We start from the raw sequence: 26,588 nt of genomic DNA on the forward strand, positions 1-26,588 counted from the left end.
AAAGTTCTCTTGGACCATGAAGTGAACTTGAGGATGGAAACCATGAGATAAGGATGTTAAAGTGAAAAGATAGGAAGAGTTTTGGTCCCTGATGACAAAGGAATTTCTCTATGATATCCAGATGGCCTTTAATTCACCATTTAGCTGGACTTCTCAAACTTTAACGTGCATACTAATCATATGCTAAAATGCAGATTCTGATTTGGTAGGTCTAGGGTGGCATGAGATTCTGCAGTTCTCATATGATTCCAGGTTAGAGTTGCCAGATAAAATACAGAGCACCCAGTTACATCTGAATTTCAGATAAAAAAGCAAATAAGTTTTTAGTATAAGTAGGTTCTAAATATAGATGCATGAGATATGCTAAAAAAAATTAGTATAAGTATGACCCAAATATCACATAGTGAGCCAACAGGGGCGCATCCTTTTAGGTGCAGCAAAAATGCATATCAGTTCTAAGAAACTTAGAGTTCACGGGGCTGGTGGATTTCTAGTGTTTTTGGTTTATTTAGTATTGATGGCAAGGGAAAAAAAAATCACTCAACCTAAGTCAGATTTTTTTAAAAGTCAGTGGAAAAGGTACGTGGGAAACCCTTGGACTCCAAGATAAGATGTCCAGCAGGTCACCATGAGCAATAACTGGGGCGTCGGCAGTTTGAGGACAAAGGACCCTCTCTCTGCCTGTCTCCCTGGTGTTGATTTTTGTCCTAACTGTGCCTCTGTCTACTCACCATGAACCAGCTTCTCCTTTGCCCCGTCGGTTTCTGATCCTTCTCTACTTTCACCTTGCCCAGAGTTTCACCACGATGCCAGCCCCAGTCTCGGCTCTCCTGGAGTAAAAGAGGCAACGTGGCTCAGGGCATGGACTCAGATGCACATATTGGTGCTGCCACCGTAGCTACAATGGTGGGGACTTTGTCATCCTCTCTGTGCATCAGCTTCCTTGTCTGTAAAATAGGGAGACAGTGGTACCCACCTTGTAGGATTGCTGCGAGCTTGAATTAAGGTTAAATATTCAAGGGGACTTAGAACAGGGCCTGACACAAAGTAAGCACTAAATAAATCCATGCTGGCAGTTATTATAGACTCGCTTTTGACCTCAAGTTCCCACAGGCACTGGGCCTCTTGGTTTAAAATCTCCATTGGAGGGAGGGGGTGGGCGGGGGGAGATGGGGATCTGGCTGGCCCAGCTCTGTGGGGCTGTCAGTGCAGGGGCTCTGAGGAGGTTAATGGTGTCTTTGGGAAGAGAAGATGAGACCTTTGTGCTGTGGGGACCCAAAGGAAGAGCATCAGCCTTGCCTTATTTAGGAACAGAATCCTAGAGAGGTGACACTGAGCATCTCAAAGACGCATAGGAGGGAAAGGGCAAGAGCATTCCAGGCAGAGGGACAGAAAGTGTGGGAAGGCTTGGTGCCCTCTTGGATTTCACTAGCCCATCAGTAAAGATGTGCTATGAGATGGAGCAGCAAGAGATAAAATGAGGAGGTCAGCAGGCAAGACAGAAGGCCCTTTATTAGCTAACCCAGGAGTCTGAACTTCATTCAACTAGTAATTGAACTAGCGATTCCAGCCTGTAGCCCAGGAACCCCTCGAGATCCCTTATGCTTGATCAGAGGTCTGTGAGTTCCCTTTGAGAATTTTTCTTAGAAAACTTCTGGTGGGATGACTCAGGACAAGTTAATGTCACCTCTCTGGGCCTCACTCCTCTCATGTGTAATATGGCAATAATAATAGTGCCTGCCCTATAGAGTTGTGAGGATGAAATAAGTTACTATATGGCAAGTACTTAGAACAGTGCTTGGCACATAGTAGATGCTCAATAAATACTAGTTATTGTTATTGTTATTCATATTAGTTCAATGAAATTTAAAAATGAATATAGGCATTTTTAGGTCATTTGGGTGGCCCACTTATAACCTGGCACAGCAATGGGATTACAATGCCTGTGTTTGCATTAATATTTATGATCCCACTGGCACCACTTAGCATATCTTTCATTGTCATGGATTAATGGGGAAAGAACAAAGGTGGATTTGATCCATGAAGGGTGCTTTTGTAGTAAGCGAGGTTCCAGTAGTGTCAGGGCACAGTATTCAAACAAAGGTACCCCATCTAGTTCAAAGAGAGGAAAGGGATGGGAGAACCGAGCCATCCCAGGACCAGAGCACAGAACAGAATCTCCATGAGAAAGAACCTACATCACAGCAGCCAACAGGGCACCATAATCTCTCTGTCGGGGGCACTTTAGTTTTGGCAAAACAACCTCAAACATCCCATTAAATTAATGTTGTTCATTTGAATGTTATTGGTCTTACAGTCTTTCTTTTTTTAATTTATAAATTTGGCTTTATTGTTGTATAAAAGCTATTAGCATATGGACTACATGCCAAGTTTTATGTTGTACATATTTAAACGGCGATATCGTAAACATAATTTAAGTCAGTACTAGGAGTCTGCAATTTTTATATTATCATTATTACTCACATCTGAGAGTACTGTAGACAGCCGGGAGGGCATTGAAGGGCTGAAGTCTGTTTCAGAAAGCTCGGGCTGTGTGAGGGGATGATGGGTGGAAGGTTCTGTTGTCTCAACAGCACAGTTTGCTCTGAGAAACTAACGACCTTGTGGAAATAACAGTACGTTTTCTTGTCTGTATCTCTGCGTCTGGAGGAGGTGACCAGCAGTTGTGGTTTGCCTGGGAGCAGGGCCAGCTTCAGGAGCCTGCGATGTGTGCAGGGCCCCACCCTCAGAAGGACACCACATCTACTTTAATGCCCTGTCGTCGCAGTCCTGAAATTCTTCATACATTCTGAACAAGGGCCCTGCACTTTCGTTTTGCATCAGGCCCTGCAGATCATGTGGTTGGTTCTTCCTGGACTGAGGGGATTCCCCAGACATGGGGCTTTCAGTGCTAAAATTGGGACCATCCCAAGCAAACGGGGAGGGTTGGTCACCCCAAATGGCATGCAGGGCCCAAGCCAAAAAGAGAGTAGGTCACCTTAGAAGGGCATCTGGTGGCTTTGCTCCCAAGCCCCTGGCTGCTTCAAGGGGGCATCTGGCGGAGGATTTGTTGAGCCCTCAGGTCGGGACGGTGTGCACAGCCAGGCTCAGGATGTCAGTTTCCCGAGGGGCTGCTCACTGCAGAGCTGGCGGATGGCTGGGGATGGCTGGGGTAGCAGCTGGATCTCATTTGGCACAAGGAGTGAGTGGCTTGGGAGGGAGATGGCCTGGCTCTGTATAAATGGTTGGGACACACCAAAGGAAACGATCTCTGTACACGTCTCCCGGCAGGCTTGCTTTTTCCAAAGCATGAGCCATTCACAGAAATCCCGACTACCTTGAGAAGTAAAAGTTGCTGTTTCATCTGCAACAAAAACCCCAGCAGGATAAGGGCCTGGCACCTCCATAGACAGCTCCCAAATCCAGCCCAGCTCTACAGTCTGCCGCTTCATCTCAGGTAATGGGTGATCAAGGAAGAAGAGAAAAAAATAGTTAATCCTTTAGCTGTCAGGCCCCCTTGACCGACTAAAGAAGGTTCAAGGAACCCAGAGGACAGAGAAGCATGGTCATGGGAAGCAACAGAAGTAGAAGCCTCAGGCCAGATACTTCTCTGCCACTGAAGCCAAAATGCCTTGCCTTTCCCCAGAAGGTACTCGTAGCCATCCCATGTGAACTAGAAGGAGTCAGCCCTCTTCGGAGGTTAAGCCAAACAGTCTCTAAAACAGGGACACGCTACATGATCCATTGGGCTACTGGACACAAAATATCTCTGTTCATCTTTATGTCTGTATCTCATGCTTTTCAAGAGCTCTTTTTCATATGTGCATCATAATTTGGAGAGTATGTAGTTCAACGTAGACTTTATACATATGTGATTATTCTAATATTACAGCGCCCATCCACTTTTTTTTTTAATTAATTAATTAATTTATTTATTTTTGCTGTGTTGGGTCTTCGTTTCTGTGCGAGGGCTTTCTCTAGTTGCGGCAAGCGGGGGCACTCTTCGTCGCGGTGCGTGGGCCTCTCACTATCGCGGCCTCTCTTGTTGCGGAGCACAGGCTCCAGACGCGCAGGCTCAGTAGTTCTGGCTCACGGGCCCAGTTGCTCCGCGGCATGTGGGATCTTCCCAGACCAGGGCTCGAACCCGTGTCCCCTGCATTGGCAGGCCGATTCTCAACCACTGCGCCACCAGGGAAGCCCCCCACTTTTTTTGAAGGAGGTGTCCGTGATCAAACATATTTGAGGACTGTTGACTCAGATGTTTTAAGCCATGGAAGCAAAAGAGGCTGTGAATTTCCCTTCAGGCTCTTTTTTCCCTTCCCACAATTCAGTGGATTATGTGCACTGACTATGCAGATGACATCATACAGATGCAGCGAAGAGCCACACACAGTCGATGTCCCCCTGGGGTTTGCAATCTGATGCAAGAGGCAGGGAGACACATAGAAGGGGCTTAATCCATATTTTTTGAGTAAAAGATGGAGGGTGGGATTTAAGCGATGGGTAAGGGGTTATTGGATGGCGAGAGGGCGGGAAGGTATTTTAGGCAAAAGACACAGTTTGAGCAAAAATACGGAGAGAATAGTGTTCAGTTTAGAGTTTAGTGTAGAGAAGAACGCAAGTGGGGAGAGTGGAGATGGATGTTTGCTTGGCAGATGACAGTGAGTAGAAAGGAGGACTGACGGGCTGTTGCCCAGAGCAACATGCTAGGTTTTCAAGAAATATTTTGTGTGTCAATGAAGAAAGGAATGAATGAAAGACAACCTTGAATGCCAGGCTAGGGACGTGAAATTTAACTTTAGGCAATGAGAAGACATAATAATAATACTGGTTAACATGTATTGTCTTCAATAGTTTCACTTTGGGAAAACAGGGCACAATATATGGCCTCACGGCATAGATTGTGAGTTGGATGGGAGATGTTAAAGTCCAACATTGTATCTACCCCAGTGGAGTGTAAATTATGTTGGTGGAAACTGAAGTTGAAGAAACATCAATGCCAGAAAAATAAGTAAATACAGAGGTAGGAAGGAAAAAACAGGGTAGTATGAAATAAAACAATGGGGAAGTTTTCCTTGAAGAATTCCCACTTCAAGTGAGAATTGAAATGTTAGAATCAGTTAGCCAGGCAAAGGGAGAGGAAAGTGCATTTCAGGCAGAGGGACAGCTCATGCAAATGCCCTGAGCTGAGAAGGGCTTTGGTGAGCTAGAGAAACAAAATGAAACAATACAACAACAACAACAAAACTGGTGTGACTGCAGCATTGTGAGGCAAACGGAGAGAGCGGCCCATGGTGAGGCCAGAAACAGGCAGGGGTCAGCTCAGGCCAGGCCTGGAAGGCCTTGTTAAGGATTTTGATTCTCATCCAAAGAGCAAGAAAGGGCCATGGCAGGGTCTAAGCAAAGGAGTGGCGAGCTTCTATTTATGATTTTTAGCAGATCACATCCAAGTGCATGGGTCCAGATGATTTGTACCTGGACCAAAGACCTGCTTATCTTTCCTTCCTCAGGACAGTCAGATGAGCCACTTTTGTTTGCTAGTAATAGAACTCTGGAATAAAAGTGTATTAACCATATGAATTAATTTTTTTGTACTTAAGAAGCAATCCAGAGGTAGGTGATTCCAGAGCTCACTCGGCAGTTCAACAAGAGCTTCTCTATGATTCTTTGGCCCTTTCCTCATAGTCCCAAGTTGGTTGCCACAGCTCCAAACATCACGTCCTCACCTGACAACACACAAATGGGAAAGAGAGGAGAAGAAGGCCTTCTCCTTGCATCTCCTCCTTTTTTACTGACAGAGGGTATATTTTCCAGAAACCCCTGAGCAGATTTCCTCTTTATGGAGACTGGGTCACTGGCCACGCTATCTGTAGGCTAAGAACGTGAATAGCTACCATCTTCTGCTTCTATCATAAAAAACAGTCTCTGCTGGCACAGCAGGGCCATTGGGCAGGCAAACAAAATTGCTGCCAATACAGCTTCTGGATGGGATGTTAACTTTTCCCTGGATTTTTGGTGACTTCCTGATTCAGTCTATGAAAGGAAGTTCCTCTTTCTTGCACTGAAGCTACATGGAAACCAAACCATACTCCGGGATATGGGGAGACAACTTGAAGGAAGGTGTCAAGGGTGATGGTAAGGCAGTGATCAGGGAAGGAAGGAGGGAGACATACGGATTACTCAACATGGCATTTCACCTCTTCCCCACATTGCACAATGGGGTGATTGTCTGCTTTTTGGACAGCTTGCTGCGGGGGAAAGAACACTGGACTAGGAATCAGGAGGCAGATATACTGTCCAGCTGCATCCCTAGACAGCTGGATGACCTTAGGCGAGGCATCACCTTTTTATAAATGAAGTATTTCCACTGGGGAAAAAAAAGTGTAAAATAATGTAATAAATGCCCACCCAGCTTAAGGAAACCATCCCAGCAACCATGAGACCCCTGGTTACTCTCCACAATATCATCTCCATCCCTTTAACCATAATTTTGAATTTGGAGCTTATGATCCCTTGAATTTGAGCATGGCTATTAACGTTTGTATCCTTAAACAATGCATGGTAATGTTTGGTATATTTTTGAACCTTGATATGAAGTGGTCCTATACTAATAGACTCTTTGGCAGTTTGTTTTTTTCATCCACACTGTTTTCTCCTCCACGTTAAAGGTGATATGAATACCTCTAGTTCATTCAGTTTAACTGCCGTATATTATTTCAGTGTTTAAATGTTCTAGTTTATCTATCCTTTCTCCCACTGATAGACATTTGGGATTTGCTACCATTTGTTTTTACTATTACAACCTGATATTTTTGTATATATTTCCCTGTGTACATGGGTATGTTTCTCCAGGGTATATAATGGGAGAATCGCTGTATAGGGAAAGCACAAAACTGAGAGTCAACCCCACTTAGGATTGGATTATAGTTCTGCCACTTCCTAGCTGTACGATCATAGGTGAGTCCTCTAACTGCTCTCCCCCAGGTTCTGCATCTGTGAACCACAGGATAATGATGTCGTTATGAGAATCATTATGAAAATTAAATTAAATCGTGTCCATTGAATGCCTAACGGAGCCCAGGCACAGAGTAGGTTCGAGTCCCCCTTACTTTTCCCTCGGTTCTTCTCTTGCTTCATTATTTTATAAAATGGTGATTATATTCCTCATCGTGCTAACCACCCAGAATCAAAGAGGATAAGGTAGTAGGTAAAAATCTTATGAAATTGCTGCCTTTGTAAGACAAAAAATTCTAATAGCAGTAATATCACACATTTCAACCTAACATGTCAAAATGCTTTGGAAGTGAAACCCAGCCCTCATTCATTCATTCATTCATTCATCAGATATTTTTTGAGATCTACTGCACGCCAGGCACCGGGTCATCAAAGACTGAGCAAACAGACCCACACATGGACTCCCAAACCTGCAGAGAAACGTAGCGAACAATTAGCATACAAATAAGTGTAAAATATGGTAAGTGCGAGGAAAGAAAGTAATAGCTAGTAATAATAATAATAATGGCAAATAATCTTTGCACTAACTACATGTCCTGCACTGGAGCTAATTTAATTCTCACAACAACCCTGTGAGGTTGATACTGCTATTGCGTGGGGTGGAATCCTCGCAGGAAGCAGATGGCATACTCCAAGGGGCAACCGACGTGAGTGCAACGAAGGGAACATTTACAGAGGTGTGGGCAGGGCTAAACGAAACCAACTAGGGGTGGGGAGGCTGCCAGGAGCTGGCAACATCAGGGAGCTGTGACCTCCTTGGTGTTGAAGAAGCACGGTGGGGGGCAGTTTCTAGAACTGAGTGCACAGCTGCCCATCAGGAGCCTGAGGAGGGAACAGGGCCACCACCCAGCAGGCAGGGAGCTGGGTGAATACATTGCCTGATCTCCTGTTCACCTGCCTTTCATTGACTGAATCCAGCTGGAGGGCAGGGGCAAACCATTGACCAGCCCAAGGGAGCATAGAGGAGAGTGGAAAAGGATGGCCAGATAGAGAATATGCAGACGAATTGGTATCCTTATTGACCAGTGAGAAAGGTGAGGCACAGGGAAAGGAAGAACAGCGTTGAGATCAAGGATAATCAAAAACAACCTTTTGCTATTGTGTGATCCAGGAGGGCTTCTCTGAGGAGGTGACCCATTCAGTGAGGAGGGACCAGCAGAAGAAAGAATGTCCACAGAGGATTTGCACGGATAAAGATCCTAAGTAAGGAAAGTTCCAGGTGTGTTGGAGAGATGGAAGGAAGGTCAGACCAGGGTGGCTGCAGGGTTGGAGCAAGGTGGATAGAGGCACATTACAAAGAAAGCACTTATTATTACTACAAGCAGACCCCGGCTCCCAAGGACCCGGCTGGAAGGCCCCTCACAGCTGGCCTCTCTAATCTGGATTCACAAAGGGCTCGCTGTGGACACCGGGCTGGTTTCTCCTCATCAGGTCACCCCACTGGTGTGTGGTGACCTAAGAGTGGCTGCTTTTCGGCTGGAGGTTCTTGGCAGGATGCCCCGGCCGGACCGGCTGAGCTTGGCTCGGGGCCTGAGGACCCTGCCACGCGGCCGTCAATCCATTGAGTGATGAGCGCTGCCTAACGGAGCGGAATGTGTTTAAAATACAATCCAGGTGCCGGGCCCTATTCTACATGCAGTACCGTTAGGGAGTCTCCATCCTTGGCCAAACACGACTCCCATATCCACAAGGGCACCACTTAGAATGAGATTGCCCTGAAATTGACTTTGGAGGGAGGTGGCCTCCCTGAGTGAGAACCAGACAGGAGGGAAGCAGAGGGCACCTCTACTCTGGGCACCAGGAAATTGCTGTGGGTCTCAATTACTGCTGTTCAGTGTTCTTGCCGGTGCCCTCAAGGGACAAGGCACCCTTCAGAGGGGGAAACAAATCTTCCAACTGTTGGCATGCTGAAATCCAGCTATGGGCCTTATATAATTAACATATTTGTTTTAATAATTTTTATTGATGTATGCATATATATATCCACCCATCCACCCATCCATCCAACCATCTATGTATATATCCATGCATCTATCTATCTGTCTATCACAGATAACCACAGGGCTAACATATTTGACCACTTATTCCATTCAAGGAATGGTTAGAAGCACATTAACTTCTTTCATCCTCACAAATCGCCTGATAGGTACTATAATAATTCCCATTTCAAGATGGCAACATTGAGGCACAGAGTGTTTATGTAACTTGCCCAGGGTCATCCCATAGCTAGTAAATTAGAGAGTGAGATTTGAACCCAAGAAGTCTGGCTCCAGAGAAAGGCTGAAGGAACTGTAAGAAGTGACCACCTGCATATCCTCCACCTTAGATTTAAAATTGTTGCCACTTTGCAATTTCTGCTCTCTCTCCCTCTCCCTCTCTCCCTCTGACTCTGTCTCTCTCTCCATACAATACAATGCTATATGTTAATTATATCTCAATAAAGCTAGGGAATAAACAGAATTAGAGGAGAATATATTACTTATAGGCAATGCATGCTGAGATATTAGTGTTGAAGTATCATGATGTATACAATTTACTTGCAAATGGTTCAGAAAAATGTACAGAAGACATACAATTGGCCAACAGGCCCATGAAAAGATGCTCAACATCACTAATTATTAGAGAAATGCAAATCGAAACTACAATGAGGTTATCACCTCACTGTGGTCAGAATGGCCATCATCAAAGTCTACAAATAATAAGTGCTGGAGAGGGTGTGAAGAAAAGGAAACCCTCCTACACTGTTGGTGGGAATGTAAATTGGTGCAACGACTATGGAAAACACTATGGAGGTTCCTTAAAAAACTAAAAACAGAACTACCATATGATGCAGTGGAATACTACCATATTCCACTCCTGGGCATATATCCAGAAAAGACAAAAACTCTAATTCGAAAAGATACATGCACCCCAATGTTCATAGTAACACTGTTTACAATAGCCAAGACATGGAAGCAACCTAAATGTCCATCAACAGATTAATGGATAAAGAAGATGTGACACATATGAAATGCAATATTACTCAGCCATAAAAAAGAATGAAATAATGCCTTTTGCAGCAACATGGATGCACCTAGAGATGATCATACTAAGTGAAGTAAGTCAGACAAAGACAAATATCATATGATATCACTTATATGGAGAATCTAAAAAAAAGATACAAATGAACTTATTTACAAAACAGAAATAGACTCACAGACATAGAAAACAGACTATTGGTTACCAAAGGGGAAAAGGGGAGGAATAAATCAGGAGTTTGGGATTAAAATATACATACTACTATATATAAAATAGATAACCAACAGGGACCTACTATATAGCACAGGGAACTATATTCAGTATCTTGTAATAACCTAAAATGGAAAAGAATCTGAGAAGGTATATATATATGAATATATATATATGAATCACTTTGCTGTACATCTGAAACATTACAAATCAACTGTAAGTTAATGAAAGGAAGGAAGGAAGGAGAGGGAGGGCGAAAGAAAGGAAGAAAGAAAGAGAAATAAAAACGTGTGTGTATGTGTGTGTGATGAGAAATTTTAAGATCTACTCTCTTAGCAGCTTTCAAATATGCGCCACAGCATTGTGAACCATAGTCACCATGCTGTATATTGCATCCCCAGAACTTATTCATTAGACACCTGGAAGAGTGTACCTTTTGACCACCTTCACTGATCCCCCAGCCACGCCCCCACCTCCGGCAACCACCAATCTGTTCTCTGTTTCTATGAGTTCAGTTACTTTAGGTTCCACATGTAAGTGAAGTCCTGCAGTGTGTCCTTCTCTGTCTGACTTATTTCACTTAGCGTAACGCCCTCAAGGTTCATCCATGTCGTCACAAACAACAAGATTTCTATCTTTTTTATGGCTGAATAATATTGCATTGTGTATACATGCCACATTTCCTTTATCCATTTATCCATCCATGGACACATATGTTGTTTCCATGTCTTGACTATTGTGAATAATACTGCAGCAAACGTGGGATAGGGATTTCATTTCCCTTGGATAGTTACTCAGAAGTGGAACTGATGGATCATACAGTAGTTCTATTTTTAATTTTTTTTTGAGGAATGTCCATACTGTTTTCCGTAATGGCTTACGAATTTATATTTTTACCAGTAGTATACAAGGATTCTCTTTTCTCCCCATCCTCACCAGCACTTACCTCTTGTCTTTTTGATGAAGCCCGTGCTAACTTGTGTGAAATATCTCACTGTGACTTTTATTTGCATTTCCCTGATGATGTTGAGCATCTTTTCCTGTACCTGTTGGCCATTTGAATACCTTCTTTGGAAAAATGTCTATTCAGGTCCTTCCCCTATTTTTAATTCCATTACTTGGGTTTTTCTGGGTTTTTTTACTATTGAGTTGTATGGGTTTGTGTTCTCAAACCTTGCTAGCTACAGGTGGACACACTGTCTTGTGATTTCCTCTTAGCTAGCGATCTGTTAAACCTTCTGGGAAGGGGGGCCCTTACATGGTCGGGGCCAGTGAGAGAGACTCAGGAGATCTGAGCAAAAGTCCGTTTGCAAGAGACAAAAAGGAAGTAAAACCCAATTTCGCTGAAGGTGAACCACCTTCAGCTGAGTGATTCTCCATTTCTCACCCTGATTTTTGAAACTTGCAATGCATGAAGGTAAATTTCAATCCCACCTTCCCTCTCCCCACCTTAAAAATTCAGCTCACTCTGCCAGCTCCCCATCAAGATGCCCACAAACATCAGACAATCCTCTGCCTTGGTTGATTCATCTACAGATTTCTCTGCCACTGTTGCAAGGCCACTAGGATCTGATTCTGTTTCCTTCCCTCAGCATCTTTTTTTAAAACATCTTTATTGGAGTATAATTGCTTTGCAACGTTGTATTAGTTTCTGCTGTATAACAAAGCAAATGAGCTATATGTATACATATATCCCCATATCCCCTCCCTCTTGCGTCTCCCTCCCATCCTCCCTATCCTCCCTATCCTACTCCTCTAGGTGGTCACAAAGCACCGAGCTGATCTCCCTGTGCTATGCAGCTGCTTCCCACTAGCTATCTATTTTACATTTGGTAGTGTATATATGTCAATGCTACCCTCTCACTTCGTCCCAGTTTACCCTTCCCCCTCCCTGTGTCCTCAAGTCCATTCTCTACATCTGCGTCTTTATTCCTGTCCTGCCCCTAGGTTCATCAGAACCATGTTTTTTAGATTCCATATATATGTGTTAGCATATGGTATTTTTCTCTTTTATATTTCCTCTAGCCATGAGTGGAATATTTTTCAAGTCCTCTCTGCTATTTGTTTTTTTTTCCCTGCCTCAAGCCCATCTTCTTGTTCCTGATTGGTGGCAGGAAAGCTGGTCTTTCTGACAGCTGGATAGACTTAAATAGATCACAGCCCATAACGGGACCCTACAATAAATAGCTATATTGCTCAGAGTGATGGTCTCTCAGAATGAGTTATAAAGCTGGCTGACGTAGTAGCATGACACATTTGTACACTGTAACTCCTGCTCGGTATGTTGTATTCCATGGGGAGCATCCGGAGACAAAATGTGGTATTTTGCAAAGCCCTGCAAGAATTACTTGTGCGGAGTTTTAACAAAAGCTTTTCGAGGCTTGCATGGAGCAGGGGGTTTTGAAGGTTATAATAATTGTAATAGCAACATTTATTGAGCTCTTACTGTATGCCAGGCGCTGTGCTAAATAGTTTACATTTAGCACATTTAATCTCATTTAATCCTTGCAACGGATTTCTGAGATATAGGTACTGCTGTTATTCTAATAATTTCACAAATGAGAAAATTGAGGTTCGGAAAGGGGAAATCATTTGCCCCACCCCCAGAGTTTCTAATTCAGTATGTCTGGGGTGGGACCTAAAAATTTGCATTTCTAACAAGTTTCCAGGTAATGCTGTTGGACTGGGCCACACTTGGAGAACCACTGAGTTTTTAAGCAGCTGTTCTCATGCCAGTGCTTTACCCGTTCACCTAGGTTGACAACCTCACCACAATTCAGACAATAAGTTGCCTTATCCCCACTTGAGATCTGAGATGCAGAAGAGGGAAGTGGCTTACTCAGAAGCACGCAGGTGTGGCTGACTTCACTTCCACCACTCTACACTAAAGGGCAGCTACCTTCTGAAGTAAGAAGCTGTCATGGACCCAGACAAGTGGAGGGTTTCTGAAATAAATTTTGTTGGAAGATTCTTGACATGGGTTTTAAAACTCGTAGTCAAGTAGAGAATCCTGGTTAGGGTTTGCCCGTCCCTCTTTGCCGTCCCGGGATGCTGCAAGGAGCATAAGTAAAGCAGAGGCACTCGTGGTGCTTCTTAATTTGATCTGGATTTTTTTCCAAGTAGAGCTGGGGAGGAATGTCTCAGACACTTCTAGCTGTGTATTTGCGGGTCCGTGACTCCAGTGCCCCTACCCAGAAATGGTAACCCTGTTTCTTCTCAGCGCTGTAAATGGCCCTCTGCTGGACCGAAAGAGTTAATGCAATTTCCAAAAGAGTCAAGATGGGAAGCACAGAGCTGTGGAACTTGTCTGCATCGAGAGAGCCTCAATCCTGGCTGTGTACTGGGATCACCTGAGGCAGGTGGGAAATGCCAACAGCCAGCCCCAGTACCAGAGCTGCTCATGAATGTGGGCTGGGGGAACCTAGCGTCCCAGGCATCCCAGCTTTAAAAAACGTTCCGGGCGAATTCTAAGATCAGCCAGGGGTAAGAACTGATGAAGCATGAAAGAGAATCCCCCAGAGAGCTTGTTAAAACATAAATTTCAGTTCTCTACACCCAGAGACTTCAATTCCCTGGGTCTGGGGAGGAGGAGAGTAATTTATTTGCATGCCTAACCGACTGCCAGATGATGCAGAGGCCACTCCGCTCAACCATAGTCAGAGGAGCAAGCACGCGCATCCATGTCAGTTTCAGGGAACCGAACTCAGAGCAGAGGGGAGGGGTTGCTTTGTGTTCCGTAACCAGTTACTGGCATATTCAGGATGAGAATTCAGGTCTTTTGACTTTTGCCTGAGGCATGCTTTGCTACTCAGCCCAGAATCTTCATTCAGCCATTCAGCAAACATTTATTAAGGACCAAATAAGTACTAGGTGCTATTCTAGATTCTGGGGGTTTAGGATGAGAAAGATAGACACAATTCCTGTCCTCCCAGAGCTTACAGTCTAGTGAAGTGGTTTCGACCAGGGATGATTTCACACCTGCCCCCACCTGCGACACGACAACATCTAGAGACATTTCTGGTTGTCACAACTGAGATGGAGAGGGAAGGATGCTACTCGCACCTAGTGGGTAGAGGCCAGGGGCACTGCTAACCACCCCACACTGCACAAGAGAGCCCCTGCAACACAGAATGACCTCGCCCGAAATGGCAATAGTGCTGAGGTTTAGAACCCCTGGGATAGTAGGTAAGACAGACATATAAACAGGCAACTAAAATACACTGGAGGTGGAAGGTGGTGGCCAAGATGGCAGAGTAGGGAGACACTGAGCTCCCTTCCTAACACAGATGCACCAAATTACAACTACTTATGGAGCAACTACCCATGAGAACAACCCAAAGACTAGCAGAAAAGATTTTCCACAACTAAAGATGTAAAGAAAGAACCACAATGAGATGGGTAGGAGGGGCTGAGAAGTGATACAGTCAAGACCCACACCCCCAGATCAGCAACCCACAAATGTAAGAAATACCTCAGTCATCACTCTTCCCAAGGAGCAAGGGATCCAAGCTCCACCTTGTGCTCCCCAGCCTGGAGGTCCTGTACCAGGAAGGGGAGCCCCCAGAATGTCTGGCTTTGAAAACCATCGGGGCTTATGTTTGGGAGGGTTGGAGGGCTATAGGAAACGGAGTCTCCGCTCGTAAAGGGCACACACAAAATCTCACCTGCTGAGTGTCAGTGCCAATGCAGTAGTTTGAAAAGAGCCTGAGTCAGACCCACTTGCCCATCATGGAGAGCCTGCTGGAGAGGCAGGAGGCACTGAGAATCCCCCTGGGGACATAGACATGGGGGGGCAGCCACCTGGAGGAGCTCTTACTACCACGATAACACCAGCACTGGCAAGCACCATTTAAAAGCACTCCCTTTAGTGAATTAGCACCAGGGACCCAGCCCCACCCACCAGTGGGCCAGCACCAGCACCAAGCACCCCAGGCTGCACAGACAGCCACACAGGGACCTGGCCATGCCCACCAGTGGGCCAGCAGCAGACCCATGCTCCCCTGGGCCACACAGCCAACCATGCAGGAAGCCTACCTGGCCCCCCAGTGGGTCCACAGTCACTGCACGGGGCACAGCCTCATAGCCACCTGGGTCGGGCGCCTGCCCCACCTACCAGGGTGCCCACAGTAATCAGCCTCCACCACAACAGAAGGGCATAAGCAGCCCACGTAGGCACCACTAAAGCACATAGCTATGGTGACCAGAGGGGAGTGTGCTGCTGGGTCCCATAGGATGTCTTCTACATAAGGTCACTTCAGGATTGAGAACATTACTGACCTACCTAACACACAAAATGAACACAGAGAATTGGGCAAAATGAAGGGACAGAGGAATGTGTTTGAAATGAAGGAACAAGACATACATAACCTTAGAAAAAGACTAAACAAAGTGGAGGTAAGCAATCAACAATACATTAAAAGGGTCATACACCATGATCAAGTGGGATTTATCCCAAGGATGCAAGGAGGTTCAATTCTGCAAATCAATCAATGTGATACACCACATTAACAAACAGAAAAATAAAAATCATATGATCATCTCAATAGATGTAGACAAATATCTTGGCAAAGTTCAACATCCATTTATGATAAAAACTGTCAACAAAGTCGGTATAGAGGGAACATACCCTCTAAATAAACATAATAAACGCCATATATAATGAGCTCACAGCTAACATCACACTCAATGGTGAAAAGCTGAAAGCTTTTCCTCTAAGATCAGGGACAAGACAAGGATGTCCACTCTCACCACTTTTATTCAACATAGTATTAGAAGTCCTAGCCACAGTGATCAGACAAGAAAAAGAAATAAAAGAAATCCAATTGGAAAGGAAGAAGTAAAACTGTCACCATTTGCAGAGGACATGATACTATATATAGAAAATCCTGAAGATGCTACCAAAAAGCTATTAGAAATAATAAATGATTTCAGTGAAGCTGCAGGATACTAAAATGGTACACAGGAATCTGTTGCATAGAAATACACTAATAACTCACTATCAGAAAGAGAAATTAAGGAAACAATCCCATTTACAATTGCATCAAAAAGAATAAAATATCTAGGAATAAATTTAACCAAGGAGGTGAAAGACTTGTACTCTGAAGAGTATAAGACATTGATGAAAGAAATTGAAGATGATTCAAACAAATGGAAATATATACCATGCTCATGTTTTGGAAGAATTAATATTGTTAAGATGACTACACTACCCAAGGCAATCTACAAATTCAATGCAATCCCTATCAAAATACACAGGCCATTTTTCACAGAATGCAAACAAATCATTCTAAAATTTGTGTGGAAACACAAAAGACCCTGAATAGCCAAAACAATTTTGAGAAAGAAGAACAAAGCTGGAAGTATCACACTCACTAATTTCAAGCTATACTACAGAGTTACAGTCATCAAAACAGTACAGTACTGTCACCAAAAAAGACACACAGATCAATGGAACAGAATAGAGAGCCCAGAAAAAACCCCACACTTATATGGTCAATTAATCTATGACAAAGAAGGCAAGAATATACAATGGGGAAAAGACTGCCTCTTCAATAGATGGTGCTGGGAATACTGGACAACTACATGCAAAAGAATCAAACTGGACTACTTTCTCACACCATATACAAAAATAAGCTCAAAATGGATTAAACACTTAAATGTTAAGACCCGAAACCATAAAACTCTTAGAAGAAAAGATAGGCAGTATGCTCTTTAACATTGGTCTTAGCAATATTTTTTTGGATCTCAGGCAAAAAAACAGAAGCAAAAATAAACAAGTGGAACAACATCAAACTACAAAGCTTTTGCACAGCACCGGAAACTATCAACAAAATGAAAAGGCAGCCTCCTGAATGGGAGAAGATATTTGCAAACAATGCATCTGCTAAGGGGTTAATATCCAAAAATGTACTAGGAACTCATACAGCTCGACATTAAAAAAAAACCCAATTTAAAAATGAGCGGAGGACCTGAATAAACATTTTTCTAAAGAAGATATGAGGTGGCCAACAGACACATGAAAAGATGCTTAACATCAGTCATCATCAGGGAAATCCAAATCAAAAGCGCAATGAGATACTACCTCACACCCGTCAGAATGACTGTCATCAAAAAGACAACAAACAGCAAGTGTTGGCGAGGATGTGAAGAAAAGGGAACACTTGTGCATTGTTGGTGGAAACGTAAATTGGTGCATCCACTGTTTTCCATAGAAGATTCCTCAAAAAATTAAAAATAGAACTGCCATATGATTCAGCAATTTCACTCTGGGTATTTACCAGAAGAAAACAAAAACACTGAAAAAAAAAAAGACATATGCACACCAATGTTCATTGCAGCACTATTTACGATAGCCGCACTATGGAAGCACCTTAACTGTCCATCAACTGATGAGTGGATAAAGAAGATGCGTATACATATATACGGTGGAATATTACTCGACTATAAAAAAAAAATCTTGCCAATTGTGACAACATGGATGGATCCAGAGGGTATTATGCTAAGTATTTTACTGTGTGAAATAAGTCAGACAGAGAAAGACAAATACTGTATGATCTCACTTATACATGGAGCCTAAAAACAATACAAGTAAACAAACAGAACACAAAGAAAACAGGCTCATAGATACAGAGAATAAACGGGTGGTTTCCAGAGGAGAGGAGGATGGGGGCAGGGGGGTATAGTGAAGGTGATTAAGAGTACAAACCTTCAGCTATAAAACAAATCATCCACGGGGATGTAATATACAGCATTAGAAATATGGTCAATAATATTGTAATAACTTATGGGGACAAATTATGGTGATCATTTCATAATGTGTGCAAATGTCAAATCCCAATGTAATACACCTGAAACATAACATTGTATGTCAACTACGTATTTTTTTTAATGTGAAGGTTTGCCACCTGGAATTATCTCTCTCCAGAGGAATTTATCATATTTTCAGGTAATTACATATGTATCTGTCCCATTTAACTTCGTCACATTATAATCTATGTTACGCATGGCTGTAATTTTTGAAGCATTTCCAGATAACGGGCACACAGGATGTTTCCTCTACTGTTGCTAATATGGACTGTCATATGGTACAGTCTTTAAAAACTTTCTGTGGATATGTACTCATTTTTGCCATTAGAGACACCTAAATCTATACAATTGTTTGTGCCAATGGTAAAGTCATTTTTGAATTTTATGTGTGCTAATGACCAAGTCATTTTTGTATTCTATGTATGTAGTTGAATTTCACTGAAAAAAGTCTTTGCAAGTTTGCTTTCCAGTAAACATGGTCTGAGAGGACCTGGGATGCTGCCCCTTTTGCAAGGCCTCTAGTTCTCAGTGCCCAGTCAGGAGACTTTGTGAAGTTGGGGATAGAAGGAATGACATTGAGGGTGTTAGACTCTTCACTTCATTGAAGGTTTTCTGGCCACTGACTGCTTCTCTGACTCTGCTTAGCAGTTTCACATTAGCCACAAACAACCCAGATAAACTGCAACATAGGATTGTATAAAAACTTTGGCATCTCTCCATCTCAATAACACGCAGGAATCACTGATCCAGGAAACAATGTAGATGAATCTCAAGAGTTATTGAAAAATTTCAAACCTTAAGTGTTTATTTATTATTCCGCTTTATTATTCCACTCACATGACACTTCTGAAATGACACATTTATAGAAATGGAGGGCAGATAGCAGACGAATGGTTGCCAAAGTTTAAGGTGGCAGTGAAAGCTGGAGGGAAGTGATCATAGCTATAAAAAAGCAACCAGATAAGAACCTACTGTAGAGCACAGGGAACTCTACTCAATACTCTCTAATGGCCTATATGGGAAAAAAAATCTAAAACAAGAGTGGACATATGTGTAACTGATTCACTTTGCTGTACACCTGAAACTAACACAGCATTGTGAATCAACTATACCCCAATAAAAAGTTTATTAAAAAGGCAACCAGAAGGATGCTTGTGATGATGGAAATGTATATCTTGAACTGTACCAACGTCGATATTCTAGTCTGTATGGACCACCGTTTGGCATTGGTGGAACTGGGTAAAGGGCACACGGGATCGCTGTGTATTATTTCTTACAGCAACATGTGCACCTACAATTATTTTGAAATAAACATTTTAATTAAGTAATACACTGGGGGTGACATCTGTGAGGGAGGAAGTAGAGGGTGCTGTAGGAGCCAGAGAAGAGCACCTAACCCGCAGATAAGGGATCTGGAAGGATTCCAGGAAGAGGAAACGTCTAAACAGAAAACCGAAAGATGAGTCAAACGGGAGAATAAGGGATTGGGGCAGAAAGAGAGATCCAGACAAAGGAAACAAGTGTGTGCAAAGAGAAACAAAGCACAGTAGAGGAGCAGTACTGCCCACTTATCTCTTCTGAGCACACAGCATCCACCAACCGCTGTTGTAAGCGCTGTAGAATCATTAATGCATTTGACACTCACAATCACCTTAAGAGGAAAATGCTTCTATTATCCCTGTGTTATAGACGTGGCACCTGTGTCCCAGAGAGGTCAAATGACTTGCCCAAGGTCACACAGCTGATATATAGTGGAGCTAGAATTAGAACCAAGCATCCTGGCTCCCAGACTGCATAACTTTGAGCACTCTGCCGCATGCAAACGGTAATTCACTATTTGGGAGCATGAAGGTGAAGGGGGTGGGGTGTGGATAGGTATGGGGAAGGTGGAGCCAGGAGGTAGGGGACGGGCCCACATGGCCATGTAAGACACCTGAGAGGTTTAGGCACCAGCTAATGGCAGTGGGAAATCGTTGAAGGACTTAGTTGGAAAAGGGACATATTTAGATATTTGGGAAGTAGCATAGGTCAGGGAAGAGCCCAGATTAAGAGTGCACTGAGGCAGGGAAGGCTTTTAAATTCATGACCCTAGAGGAAATACTGGTGCCCTTTGTATTCCAGGGAAAGATGCGCATTTCTTGACCTCTTAAGACATCTCGCCCGTCCAGTATCTCTCCCCACGTGTGTCAGCGGATCACCTGTCAGCCCGAGATAAAATCGGAACAAAGTAGTAAAAAATGGGCTTCATTGCTGTATTTCAGAAGGAGTCTTCTCCATGGCCAGCCCCCGAGCATCATTTAGCCAGCTAGCTAACTAGAAGCTTTAAAATAACAGAATTGTTTAGTAGTAGAAAAATACAGTTATTAGCTCTGATTATAGGGGAATCCTATTGAGCTGTGAGCGTGCTCTGCCCGTCTTCTCCTAAGTGGCAATTTCAAGCTGCCTCCTTTCCCCAAATTTCAGAAAAGGAGAAACCCAAACCTTGCAAGCGGCTCTGCATTGTTTATTTGTTGTTTTTAAACAAATCAAACGGAAATTGATCTGCCTTCTTGGGAACGCAGTAGCTGCCAAATGGCCTGGCTCTCCTGCAGGTTTTTGTGGCGAACGCCATCCATAAGCCATGATCGCTTCAATTGCGAATAACCAGGGAACAGGCCTTGTGGCGTCGCCCTCACCAGCAGGTAACGTAATTCACTACTAAGTGGGGTGAAAATGAGCCTCCCGTGCTTTGGAGGAAGCTGTCAGTCCCCGTAACATTCCAACACTCCGCTACTGCAGGTTTCCCTCAAGGAAGATCTGGCGAGCCTCAGCTTCAGGGAGAACGCTGCCCACCTGCCCATCTGCCCACCTGCCCATCCCTTCCTTCTCAACACGTATGTATTGAGGCTCTAAGTTTCAGACAGGCCAATGGAGCTTGTAGCCTACAGGCTAGCCAGATAAGTAAGTAAAGGAGATCGTTGTTTAATGGTGATAAAGGCTGGGAAGAAAAGCAAACACACGTTCCCACAGAATGGGGTCCTTAGAATGGATGCGTCTCTCAAGAGGCAGCATCTCGCAGAGACCTGACTGATGAGAAGGATGTGGTCCTGCAAAGGTCTAGGGGCAGAAGATCCCAGCAAATGCAGAGGCCTGAGGAAGGAGCAAGCTCGAGGTTCAAGGGCAGAAGGCAGTGTGGCCGGAGTGGGTTGAAAGCAAAAGAGAATGTAGGGAACCAGGCAGGTCATTTCCGCTTTGCAGCCATCGCCACGAGCTTAGATGTATTGTGAGAGCAGTGGGACACTCCTGGAGGGCTTCAAGGAACAGCAAGGCAGGATTAGCGTGAGACCACAATGGAAGATGGGGAGCAGGGCAGGAATCCTAGGCGTATTCTGGAGGTAGAGCCCGGAGGTGCTGGTGATGGTGTTTGGATGATGATCATCCCAGGTCTCTGGACGCATCACTCCGTTTCCTCCTCAGACCAGGGGACGGAGCTCTCTCTGCAAAGCATTGTCTTCTCCACCCTGTGTTTCTTAAGCATCTGCTGAGTGCACGGGTTGGAGTTCTCTTTTGAGGCTCTGTCTACTACACTATTCAAAGGCAAGAGACTTTCCTTAATAGAAAACCACGGTGGTTTCCAGAAAGCCTGCCATACAAATATGAAACAATATACATTGTTTTTGGTTTGGGTTTATTTCTGGGTCACAAAGATGTTACAAATTCTCATGAGGAGTGAAATGGACTAAAACTCCCAGAAAAACGCATATGCTTATAAGACGGTTCATACGTATATTTCACTAAAGACTATCTGTTAACACTCTGGGGACCTGTGAACCCCCAGTAAAGATTCCCTCCCATCAAGTGACAGGACACTTACCCCTTGATCCAGAAAATCTTGAAATAATATCCCCGTTTTCAGCAGGCCTCACGACCCAAAGTCCTTGCCTATCATGAATAACAGAAGCAGGGGCAATGCCCCCAGGGGTATATATTATCTTGTCCAGTTTAAAATGCAGATAAACTCTCGCTGTTGAAACCAAATGAGGTCACGAGGGAAAAAAGAGTCAAGAGCCAGCAAGGGTGTCCGGGCCTGTCTTGGCCCTGCACAGGGCAGAGTGACTAGTGGTCACAAATGTCACCAGAGTCGGGCAGCTGGGGATCAAGACCAGCTCTGGCACTTGCTAGCTGTGTGAGCTTGAGTGAGGCAGTGTGTTTTCTAAGGTTTCGTTTGTTCATCTCTGGAAGGGGGAAGGGCATTGCACTTTCCTCCCAGGTTTTTGGGGAAGATTAAATAAGATTGTGTCTACAATGTGAGCTTCCCACGGCGGTGTGGTCATAAGCTGAGCAGGTTTGGGCGAGTTAAGGCAGCTCGGAGCCTCACGTAGCAACCCACTCCTGCCCTATCGGGCTGGGGTATTTGGAGAATCAAATGGGAGAATGTACATGGAAACTCCCTTTACCTCCCTAACAGTCAATACTTATAGTACTGTTGCTCTGACAGTTCATCAGGATGGGCTTCTGAAGCTTCCCTGCTCAGAAAAGAGACGGTCTGTGATTTAAAACAAGCAAACAACTTTCCCTTTTAGTCTGCTGCAATAGCCTTTGAGATCACTGGTGACATCCTAAGAAACTGGGGCTGGAAGTTTTTCGCCTACACTCGTAAAGCAGGTTGAATAAAACGATTGTTGGATTCGGCTGAGGAGCTGATGAATCACAGCTTACTGTTGGGTGCGTTCCAACATGTGGTCACATCTGGTTGAGCTGGATCTGCCCAGGGGGAAGTTCGGATCCCTGGATGTCTCGTTATGCGAGGCTTCCCCTTTGATTCTTGCCCTTGTGTTTAAAAGGCTTTTGGAAGAACCCAAGTCCACTGCCCTTCTTTGTCAGTAGGAACTAGGGGGCAGCGGAAGCTCAGGCCATACCAGTATCACTGTTGTCAGGGTGACGGCCACTGTTATTGCACAGAGCTGGACAAGGACATGACACAGGTCGCATATTCAGTGTAAAGCAGGACGGACCCTTGGACGTTTGTACGCCCATAAAACAGAATATTTTCTTGGTGCAGCAACTATGGAGAACAGTATGGAGGTTTCTTAAAAAACTAAAAATAGAGTTATCAGGTGATCCAGCAATCCCACTCCTGGGCATATATCTGGAGAAAACCATAGTTTGAAAAGATACTTGTACCCCAATGTTCATTGCAGCACTATTTACAATAGCCAAGATATGGAAACAACCTAAGTGTCTACTGACAGATGAATGAATGGATAGAGAAGATGTGGTACATGTATACAATGGAATACGACTCAGCCATAAAAAAGAATGAAATAATGCCATTTGCAGCAACATGAATGGGCCTAGAGATTATCATGCTAAGTGAAGTAAGTCAGACAGAGAAACATAAATATCATATGATATCACTTATATGTGGACTCTAAAAAAATGATACAAATGAACTTATTTACAAAAGAGAAACAGACTCACAGACATAGAAAACAAACTTATGGTTACCAAAGGGGAAAGCTAGGGAGGAGGGATAAATTAGGAATTTGGGAATAACATATAAACACTACTATATATAAAATAGATAAACAACAAGGACCTACTATATAGCACAGGGAACTATACTCAATATTTTGTAATAATCTATATGGGAAAAGAATCTGAAAAAGAATATATATATATATATATGGCTGAATTACTATGCTGTACACCTGAAACTAACACAACATTGTAAATCAACTATACTTCAATTAAAAAATCTCATATTATACAATATTGAATGGCAAGAGAAGCTGTTATGAATTATGTCCCTTCCCCCAAAAAAAGATATGTTGAAGTTGTAATTCCCAATACCTCAGAATGTGACCTTATTTGGACATAGGGTTGATGCAGATGTGATAAATTAAGATGAGGTATGCTAGAGTCAGGCCACGTGAAGACACTGACAGACACACAAGGAGAATGTCATATGGTGACAAAGGCAGAGATTGGAGTGATGCACCTGCAAACCAAGGAACACTAAATATTGGCAGCTGCCATCAGAAGTTGGAAAAAGTCAAGGAAGAATCCCCTATAGGTTTCAGAGGGATCATGGCCCTGCATCACCTTGATCTCAGAAGTCTATCAGCCAGACTGTGAGACAATACATTTCTGTTGCTTTCTCTTTTTTTTAACATCTTTATTGGAGTATAATTGCTTTACAGTGGTGTGTTAGTTTCTGCTGTGTAACAAAATGAATCAGCTATACATATACATATATCCCCATATCTCCTCCCTCTTGCATCTCCCTCCCACCCTCCCTATCCCACCCCTCTAGGTGGTCACAAAGCACCGAGCTGATCTCCCTGTGCTATGCGGCTGCTTCCCATTAGCTATCAGTTTTAAATTTGGTAGTATATATATGTCCATGCCACTCTCTCACTTCATCCCACCTTACACTTACCCCTCCCCGTGTCCTCCGGTCCATTCTCTATGTCTGCGTCTTTATTCCTGTCCTGCCCCTAGGTTCTTCAGAACCTTTTTTTTTTTTTTTTTTTTTTAGATTCCATATATATGTGTTAGCATGCAGTATTTGTTTTTCTCTTTCTGACTTACTTACTTCACTCTGTATGACAGTCTCTACGTCCATCCACCTCACTGCAAATAACTCCATTTCATTTCTTTTTATGGCTGAGTAATATCCCATTGTATATACGTGCTACATCTTCTTTATCTATTCATCTGTCAGTGGACACTTAGGTTGCTTCCATGTCCTGGCTATTGTAAATAGAGCTGCAGTGAACATTGTGGTACATGAGTCTTTTTGAATTACTATTTTCTCAGGGTATATGCCCAGTAGTGTGGTTGCTGGGTCATATGGTAGTTCTATTTTTAGTTTTTTAAGGAAGCTCCATACTGTACTCCACACTCCATAGTGGCTGTATCAATTTACATTCCCACCAACAGTGCAAGGGTGTTCCCTTTTCTCCACACCCTCTCCAGCATTTATTGTTTGTAGATTTTTTGATGCTGGCCATTTTGATTGGTATGAGGTGATACCTCATTGTAGTTTTGATTTGCATTTCTCTAATGATTAGTGATGTTGAGCATCCTTTCACGTGTTTGCTGGCCATCTGTATATCTTATTTGGAGAAATGTCTATTTAGGTCTTCTGCCCATTTTTGGATTAGGTTGTTTGTTGTATTGATATTGAGTTGCATGAGCTATTTATATATTTTGGAGATTAATCCTTTGTCAATTGCTTCATTTGCAAATATTTTCTCCCATTCTGAGGGTTGTCTATTCGTCTTGTTTATGGTTTCCTTTGCTGTGCAAAAGCTTTTAAGTTTCATTAGGTCCCATTTGTTTAATTTTGTTTTAATTTCCCTTTCTCTAGGAGGTGGGTCAAAGAGGATCTTGCTGTGATTTATGTCATAGAGTGTTCTGCCTATGTTTTCCTCTAAGAGTTTTATAGCATCTGGCCTTACATTTAGGTCTTTAATCCATTTTGAGTTTATTTTTGTGTATGGTGTTAGGGAGTATTCTAATTTCATTCTTGTACATGTAGCTGTCTGGTTTTCCCAGCACCACTTATTGAAGAGGCTGTCTTTTCTCCATTGTATATTCTTGCCTCCTTTATCAAAGATAAGGTGACCATATGTGCGTGGGTTTATCTCTGGGCTTTCTATCCTGTTCCATTGATCTACATTTCTGTTTTTGTGCCAGTACCATACTGTCTTGATTACTGTAGCTTTGTAGTATTGTCTGAAGCCAGGGAGCCTGAATCCTCCAGCTCTGTTTTTCTTTCTCAAGATTGCTTCGGCTATTTGGGGTCTTTTGTGTTTCAGTACAAATTGTGAAAATTTTTGTTCTAATTCTTTGAAAAATGCCATTGGTTATTTGATAGGGGTTGCATTGAATCTGTAGATTGCTCTGGGTAGTATAGTCGTTTTCACAATGTTGATTCTTCCAGTCCAAGAACATGGTATATCTCTCCATCTGTTGGTATCATCTTTAATTTCTTTCATCAGTATCTTACAGTTTTCTGCTTACATACAGGTCTTTTGTCTCCTTAGGTAGGTTTATTCCTAGGTACTTTATTCTTTTTGTTGCAGTGGTAAACGGGATTGTTTCCTTAATTTCTCTTTCAGATTTTTCATCATTAGTGTATAAGAATGCAAGAAATTTCTGTGCATTAATTTTGTATCCTGCTACTTTACCAAATTCATTGATTAGCTCTAGTAGTTTTCTGGTAGCATCTTTAGGATTCTCTATGTATAGTATCATGTCATCTGCAAACAGTGACAGTTTTACTTCTTTTCCAATTTGGATTCCTTTTATTTCTTTTTCTTCTCTGATTGCTGTGGCTAAAACTTCCAAAACTATGTTGAATAATAGTGGTGAGAATGGGCAACCTTGTCCTGTTCCTGATCTTAGTGGAAATGGTTTCAGTTTTTCACCATTGGGAATGATGTTGGCTGTGGGTTTGTCATATATGGCCTTTATTATGTTGAGGTAGGTTCCCTCTATGCCCACTTTCTGGAGAGTTTTTATCATATATGGGTGTTGAATTTTGTTGAAAG

Source organism: Eschrichtius robustus, chromosome 16 (assembly GCF_028021215.1).
Source record: "Eschrichtius robustus isolate mEscRob2 chromosome 16, mEscRob2.pri, whole genome shotgun sequence".
NCBI lineage: Eukaryota > Metazoa > Chordata > Mammalia > Artiodactyla > Eschrichtiidae > Eschrichtius > Eschrichtius robustus.